The 8,153-nt window shown below is 40.6% G+C and overlaps 1 pseudogene; it reads right to left on the bottom strand.

Annotated features, from left to right (window-relative positions):
- Positions 1 to 2,822: 2,822 nt before the first annotated feature.
- Positions 2,823 to 3,278, bottom strand: LOC109378589 (ATP synthase subunit g, mitochondrial pseudogene; annotated as a pseudogene).
- Between the last annotated feature and the right edge of the window lie 4,875 nt (positions 3,279 to 8,153).

Raw genomic sequence — 8,153 nt, forward strand, 5'->3', positions numbered from 1 at the left:
CTTTTCAGCACTTCCAAATAGTAAACTTGGTTAACTGTTTGTCGTTTGTACAAATTCATAATGAATAATCCCTCTGATACCAAAAAGTTTAGCAACATTATTGCAACAAGTTCACAAACTTAATTGTCAGCCCTCGTATAGTAGATGAAGTGTTTACATTTGTAATTAACAGATGCTCCCACAGAAGACTCTGCTCTATATAGTAAATGAAGAACAACAACTTTTATTTGTAGGTTTGGGGAGAGGGATATTGCAGTTTTCCCTCATTCTGAGCCACCAACTTATTGGCTATGACAAGGTGATATCCTATGGACCTCCTTCCCCTGCTTCATCAAGACAAGCTTGTGGATGAGTAATGGAAAATTCTGCATTTGCTTGGTATTTGAAGTACTCACAAGACAATCCTAGGTCTAAGCTTGTGGGCAGTACTTGGGCTTACTTACAGCAAAAGGAAAGAATGCAAGGAGTGCCTGGAGGCCTCCCTAGGGACCAGTTAAAGTGATTAAAGTGATTAAAATCAAGTAGGCCAGTGAGGGACATTGTAGAAGAGGTGTGTTATGAACAGGTAAACCTTCTGTAGGATTCCTCTCTCTCTCTCTCTCTCTCTCTCTCTCTCTCTCTCTCTTTCTCTCCCTTTTTTTTAAATCCAATCATCTTTAGTTAAAATAAAGTATCACCAGCAAACTTGGAATGTGAACAAGGGTTTGGATCTGAGGAGTAGATAAAAATAAGTTTGAGTCTTTTCTAAGGCTAAGGTTTTCGTTCAAGAACCTGTGACCATCTACAAAGACCTGTCTCTCAGTGGAATCATCCTGTCCCCTTTGGGAAACAAACCCCCATCTGGAATGACTCTACCCTAGTTTGGGTTACTCACATCTTCGGAAGTCCTGGGATGTCCCCTGATGTGACTGAAGCCTTAGAGCTATGGTCTGCGGGTGTTTTCCCATTGAGTGTGCTCTTTGGACACCCACCCAACAACTATAGCTACACTTACTGCTCTGCATCCACCATTTCTGATCTAATACAAAGGACAAAACAGGCAAATCAGACTTATAAGAATCAGAAATCTCGCCCAGTAAAAGTTTTACTAATAATTTCAAGGGTACAAGTAATCATGAGCACAGGCAAAGCAGGGAAAAATCAGGGACTGCCAATGCAGCTCTCCTGGTCCTTTCTTGCCACATTAAGATGCACACCTGCCCAGATTTAACATATAAGGTCTTTAAGCAATGCATACAGTCATCACTTACAGAAAGGAGAGCTACTTTGGTGATGGTGTGTCTCCATTTTATACTTTGATTATTACATAGCTTACATTTTCCAGGGAGCCATGCCCCATAAATACATGCATTTCAGGTTTGTTTACCACATGAAATACCAGACAAACCAAGCACATCCTCCTAAAAGCATTCCATAGATAAAAACTCTCCCGCTGTTAGAGTGTTTGCCAGGAGGTCTGTCATTAGCATGTGTATAGGGAGGCTTGACTACCTCTCTTTCCCTTCCTTCTCAGTGAGTCCTTCAGAAGAGAGAGACTGGATTTCAATGTTCTGTTAACCCTTTCCTTTCTGGACTCCAAGGGCAAGAATGGGAGGTTGAGTGCCTTATGTGTCTGTTTGGCTGTCCAGATTGTGGAACCTCTTGGCCACTGGGAAAAATGGGTGTTTTGAAGTTGGACATACGGACAAATGACTCAACCAACTGAAGCTCAAATGTCATCCGTTCCTTTTTCTATGTTAAAGAAGTCAATGCATCTCAGTCACTTCATCTGAAGAATGGGAATGTTATATACCTCACCTGTTTATTGTTATGACTACATGAGTCTTTTTGTGTGAAAATACTTCTTAAACTGTAACAAAGTATGCCCAGGTGTTGTATTATTGCTGTGATCAGTGAATGTCTGCAGCCTTTTCTATTTGGGTGTTCATTTGAGGCCTGTTCTCAGGTTGGTGGCTCAGAACTCTGATGGCAAGGCCTATTAGTGGTTAAAGCTCTGTGTCAGCATCATGACATCCTGGGTGACAAGAATCCTTTGTTTTGAGAACATAACCTGGATCTTGGATCCACTCTTTTTTTTTTTAAGTCTTTCTTTCTTTCTTCTTTCTTTCTTTCTTTCTTTAGAAATTTTATTGGGGAACAGTGTGTTTTTTCCAGGACCCATCAGCTCCAAGTTTAATAGTTGTCTTCAATCCAGTTGTGGAGGGTGCAGCTCCTTGGCCCACGTGGGGATCGAACCAGCAACCTTGGTGTTATGACCCTGCGCTCTAACCACCTGAGCTAACCGGCTGCCCCTGGATCCACTCTTTTTTTTATCCATAGGGTGTTTTATTTTTGCAAAGATAGGTTCTAAAAATCATAAAAGTAGCTAAATAATACACATATCAAAATTAGATTAAAAATTGAGTCATGGCTCTTATTCACTGTCCTGGCATTAAATATTTTATAAAGATACACAGAATACTAGCAAGTATCTCAACATTTACACACATAGATGTTGTCAAAAAGGTCTTTCTCTGATTTTAGCAAAGAGAAACCATCCAAATTTTATTCTTTATACTACTAACATGATTTAACGTTGGTACATGGTATTACTATTCTCCTACTGTAGGAAGTCCTAGTTTTCTCAAGGCCTTTCCTCCAACTTTTCTGGAAGTAAACATTATTTCCAACCTTCAAATGAAAATGTTACCCTCATACATATTGTAACAGGTTGGTATATACACATATATCCTTTCCAATTTCAGGCTAAGCAAAGACATGCATTTAGAGCTATATTAACATCACTAAAGTAAAAGAAAATCCAACTGAATGTCAAGAGAAAATGCAGTGTTTGATATAGAAAATATTGATTTTGACATATTTTATTCAAATACCAGTCTGATCACACATGGCCCAAGAACATTCAAACAATAAACCCAAAAGAAACAGATGTTAATGAGTGGTCTTCAAACGTTATAGCCAATGATGCCATGCTTGCCAATGATCTCGCCAACATAAAACCACATCCACCCCTCAGTGGCCACCAAACCATTCAGCAGAGCTTCCTTAACTGTGAGCTGTTTGAAGCTACCAGTTTGAGCACTACTGACTATTTTTTTCAAGCTCTGAATAGCTGTATTCAGCAGGGTTCTCAGCAAGGTTTGGAGGAACCAGCTCAACCTTGGCATAATGCCAAAATGTGGCCAATCGAGGCTTCGAGTAAGTCACAGCAGCGTTTACCAGCGCCGGAGCCTTCTCTGCCAGGTTACGGACAAACTGGGCCATGGTTCTAGGATGGAAAGTTCATGCACTCGAACGGCCGGCTGAATGTCACCCCTCCTTGATCCACTCTTATAGCACCACATTTTTCTTTATATTTAATCTCACTCTCTGGAATTACATATTTGTATAAAAATAATAAGTTAACACTTTGAGCATTTACTACCTGCTAAGTACTTTTCTATGCCCTTTAAGTATAATATCCCATTTAATCCTCCCAAAAATATCATTATTTTTTATTTTTAATGATGGATTTTCATTATTATAGAAATAAAGTTGTAGTTTATGTTCAAAATGTATGTTCTGCTTTGATCAATGAGTAATAGACTGCAAGAAATTTTCCATGTTATAGTCACCATGATTATCTTTTAAAAAGTTGTCAAACTTTTAGCCTGTCTCTAATTTTGGAAATGATTACTGTGCTTTCAACCCTCAGCTTCCTGTGAAAAATTTTGATGTCCATGGACAGTTGGTCTCCTGAAACAAGGAGGAAATTCTACCATTTGCGATAACATGGATGGACCTTGAGGGCATTATGCTAAGTGAGATAAGCCAGACAGACGAAGACAAATACCTTATAGTCTCACTTACATGGGGAATCTAATCCCTCCTCCTCCCCCCCAAAAAAACCCCCTGAAAATCCCCCAGAAATGCATAGAAAAAGAAATCAGATTTGTAGTTACCAGAGGCAAGGGGTGGGAGGAGAGGGGACTAGAGGAAGGTGGTCAAAATGTATAAACTTCCAGGTGTAAGATAAATAAGTACTTGGGATGTAATGTACAACATGATGACTAAGTCAACAGGAAGCTGGGCTTTCACACTCCTGTCCTTGTCCCTGTCCCTGTCCCTGTCCCTTTCTAGCTCTTCAAAGTGGTTCCAATAGCCTAAGAGTTTCCCAAGAAGAATCGCAGATACAGACCATTAAAAGCAAAAGCACACAGAAGCCAGGTGAGGGGCATGTAGAAATTGTAAAGGGGATCCCGGGGGACCTGGGTGGGGCCCAAAGAGTGTCCACCTCAGAAGGTGCTATGCCCTAGCAGAAGCTAACCCCGGAAGGTAAGGGATGGAGTTTTTCTACAGTGGAGTGAAAACTGTATATGGAACAAATTGGAAGAAAAGGGCTCTCCTTTCTCTCTGGAAGCAACAGAGAAGAGTGGACCTGGGAGTGAGGCTGAGAACTGGGATGCGCCTTTAAAAGGACCCCACTTTCCTCAATGAAGTGTTTAATATCCTTAGCTCTTTTCTTTCGGACTGTGAGAGAGTCATAGTTGGCATCCAGTTAAAAGTATTTTCTACCTTGCAATGCCATTCCATTTTCCCCAACAGGTCAGTAAAGTCTTCAACATGTTCTCACCTACTATTCTGGGGAAATGGAAGGTAGGCCACTAGAAAGAGTGTGGCCCACCCCTTACCACCCTCCACTGTTCCATGATAGCATTGTCACAAGGAAGAAGACATGGCCACAGGTGGTGGCCCAGAGCAGGAGCTCAGGCAGCAGGAAAGGAGGTGCCAAGTGGATGACTCTGGAGCAGACAGATGACAAACTCCCTTTTCTCCAAATATAACAGAAAAAAAGCCACCTTTGAAGAGAGTAGGGAGAAGTTAATGCTTGGGTTACACTTAGGGTTTAAGTGTCACACCAGATGTGAGAACTTTTTATAAGAGATGACACCTTCATACCTTGGCCTCGTAAGGGCCACATTGTTATCAAAATGACAATGGCACAAGGCACTGACTCTCTGAGACAGATGAACAGATAATGAATGCTATTTCTACAAAAATGTAGGCCAAGAGTCATATCTAGCTTTTATATCTGACAAAACTAAAATTATAGTTGGGGTTATCATCTTTTCTTCGTAATGCATTCCAACTGTAATTTGGTATTAGACAGTGTTATATACTTAGTAACATTAGTCAGCCTTATTAAAACGGATCTGATGACACAATTTTTTTTCTTTTAAAAATATTTTAAGTTTTCACTCTTTTCAAAATGTAGGATGACTAAATAGGAAGGACTTTGTCTACAAGAACTTCTTTGGGTAAAGTAAAACAGTGAGCTTGAATGTACATATAATTTAACATATGGGCCGGCTGAGTGGCTCATTGGTTAAGAGCTGTCTTGGGACGCCAGCTCTGAGCAGCAGGGCCCTGGTTCGGATCCCACATGAGGGCCAGTGACACTGCCCTCTACACAGCTAAGATGGTGAACAACAGCTCGACCTGGAGCTGGGCTGCCATGAGTCGACGGTGATGGCATAGGCTGCAGCCCCTGCTGCAGAGGGTTGCCATAAGCTACTGTGTGTGGCCAGCAGCTGGTGTGAGCAGCCAAGAGCCACCGTGAGCAGCCGTCCAGAGGCCGGCGACCGATCTGCCTCACCCGGGAAGAGCGCAATGATCATACCAACATGAGCCAGTGAAGCAACGTCCTCCACAACTAGACTGAAGAACAAAAGGACAGCAACTTCCCCCAATTCCCCAATAAAATATTTTTTTAAAAAATTAACATATAAATATAAAAATTACACATACTAAAATCAACTGTTGTATAATACTTTATATCTTTATATTTACCATATATAATATTTAGATAATGCTTATGTATAAAATTTTAGCATTTATATATAAAATTATAATATATATACCAATATATAAAAATATAATTTTATTTTTCTCAGCACCAAGCATACTTTCTACTTTTGGAGCTACATTTGATCATTCTTGCAAAACCATGCACTCTATGGGCTAGTTTAGGTATTAGAGTATTGTGGATAATGTAAAAGGTCTTTGGTTTTAGCCTGTATCCTTGGAAACCTTTCTAAGTGGTAGCATGAGTCCACTTTTGGGCCTCAGCAAGTATGGTATAGTGGATGTAACTGAGTCTTTGGATGATGATGCCAATCTTGCTTTGCTTTCAGATTGTGATCCTGAATGTTGTCTGCGTGATAAGTCTCCTGGATATGAACACATTTTGGACCTGTTCATTTTCTTGTGATTTTCTTCTTTCTAGCATTTTAAGGGTCTGCTAATTAAGTTTCTATGGACTGTAAGCCTCACCTGAATAAGTGCTTCACCTTGGGAAGAATTGGAAATGGGGCAGAGGGTGGCGGGGAACAGAAGCTGTGATTTCTAAAGTCCTTGCTAGAATATCTGCCATTTTTAATATAAATGTTAGGGAACCGACAGGCTTTTAGGCAGCACATTTTAATTTCAGGGGAAAGATAAAGCTTGTCTTCCAGGAAAAAAAACAAAACCAAGAGGTATATTTTGCTAATGGGGTTGTTTTTGTGTGCTTCTCCCAGGCCACTGCTGATGAATGGAGGAGGAGGAGGAGGAGGCCACCAGCTCCCCATTTTCCCCTCAGGGGTCTGCGAGGGAATGTTCCATTTCTGCAGGCCTTTTGGCCTGGTCACTTTCCCAGCACATACACTGCCAACTTCTCTCTGCCCTCAGCTCACAGTTTATACTCATTAACTCCATCTCCCTGCCCTGAGTGTAACCAGAGACAGGAATAACCCCATGACGCAAACTGAGATTACCTGCTCTAGAGTTCCATTTACCTTTATAGAATGACCATGGTTAACATTTATTGAGTAGCCATCACCTACAGAGTGTTTGCTTACCTTAATCTCTCAAAGTCTCAATTCTCAGATGAGGAAATAGACTCAGAAAGATTTTAAAACTCGTCAGTGCTCCCATAACTGGAGCAAACCCAGGAATACGAAACAGGCTTATCTAGTTTCAGAGCCTGAGTTCTACCCAACTATATTGTTCTTGTTAGGTTTGTTTTGCATTCCCCAAAGACCCTAAACTTCTTATTTGTTTCTGAAATTTGAAATCTTGGAAACAAAGCATGTTATTAAATTAAAGAAAGATAACATTAGATGTTCTGGGAAAGGCTGCATGCATCTTTTGCATGAATCATTTTTTTCCCCTTAATTTCAATCAGATATTTAGGCAACCAGGTAGCATTCTTTTGTTAGAGAAGCGTGGAGTTCTGCAAACTTAGATTCAGAGACCTGCAGGCAGCAGAATACAGGTCTTCCCTGATTCTCAGCAACATCTATCACATAAAATAGGTATTCATTTTCTAGTGCCACTATAACAAATTACCACTAATGTGGTGGCTTAAAACAACACAAAGTTATAATCTTACAGTGCTAGAAGTCAGAAGTCTGAAATGGATCTCACTACCCCAAAATGAAGGTGTTGACAAGGCTGCATGCCTTTTTGGGAACTCTGGGGAGGATCTGTTTTCTTGCCTTTTCCAGCTTCTAGAGGCTGTTTGCATTCCTTGGCTCATGGCCCTTTCCTGCATCTTCAAGGCCAGAAGTGTAGCATCTTCCACTCTCTCTGACTCTCCTGCCTCCCTCTTTCCCTTATAAGGACCGTAGTGATTATATCAGAAATTCAAAGATAATAGCCTATCTCAAGCTCCATACCTTAATCATACCTGCCAAAATCCCCTTTGCACTGGAAGGTAACATATTCATTGGTTCCAAAGATTGGGATATGGACATCTTTGGGGGGACATTATTCTGTCTACAAGTACCTAGTTATATGCAAGGCATTGTGCTATGCCCTGGTAAGCAGTAGTGAGCAAAAAATAACAGTCCCCGCTCTTACAGCCGTTTACAGTCTTAAGAATATCACCATTCCCCAAATTCCTACAATCTTGACCAAAAAAAACAAAAAACAAAAAAGGTGGTGAGGTTGTGAATTATATGTTATACCATGTAAGTCACCAGAAGCCACTCATCTCTTTTTTTTTTCAAATGTGAACATCATCTGCTTTTTTTAAAAAAGATTTTTATTGGGGAATTGGGGGGATGGGAACAGCGCTGGGGAATTGGGGAAGGGGAACAGACAAGTTGCTGTCCTTTTGTTCTTCAGTCTAG

The sequence above is a fragment of the Hipposideros armiger genome, unplaced genomic scaffold (assembly GCF_001890085.2).
Source record: "Hipposideros armiger isolate ML-2016 unplaced genomic scaffold, ASM189008v1 scaffold_2201, whole genome shotgun sequence".
Lineage (NCBI taxonomy): Eukaryota > Metazoa > Chordata > Mammalia > Chiroptera > Hipposideridae > Hipposideros > Hipposideros armiger.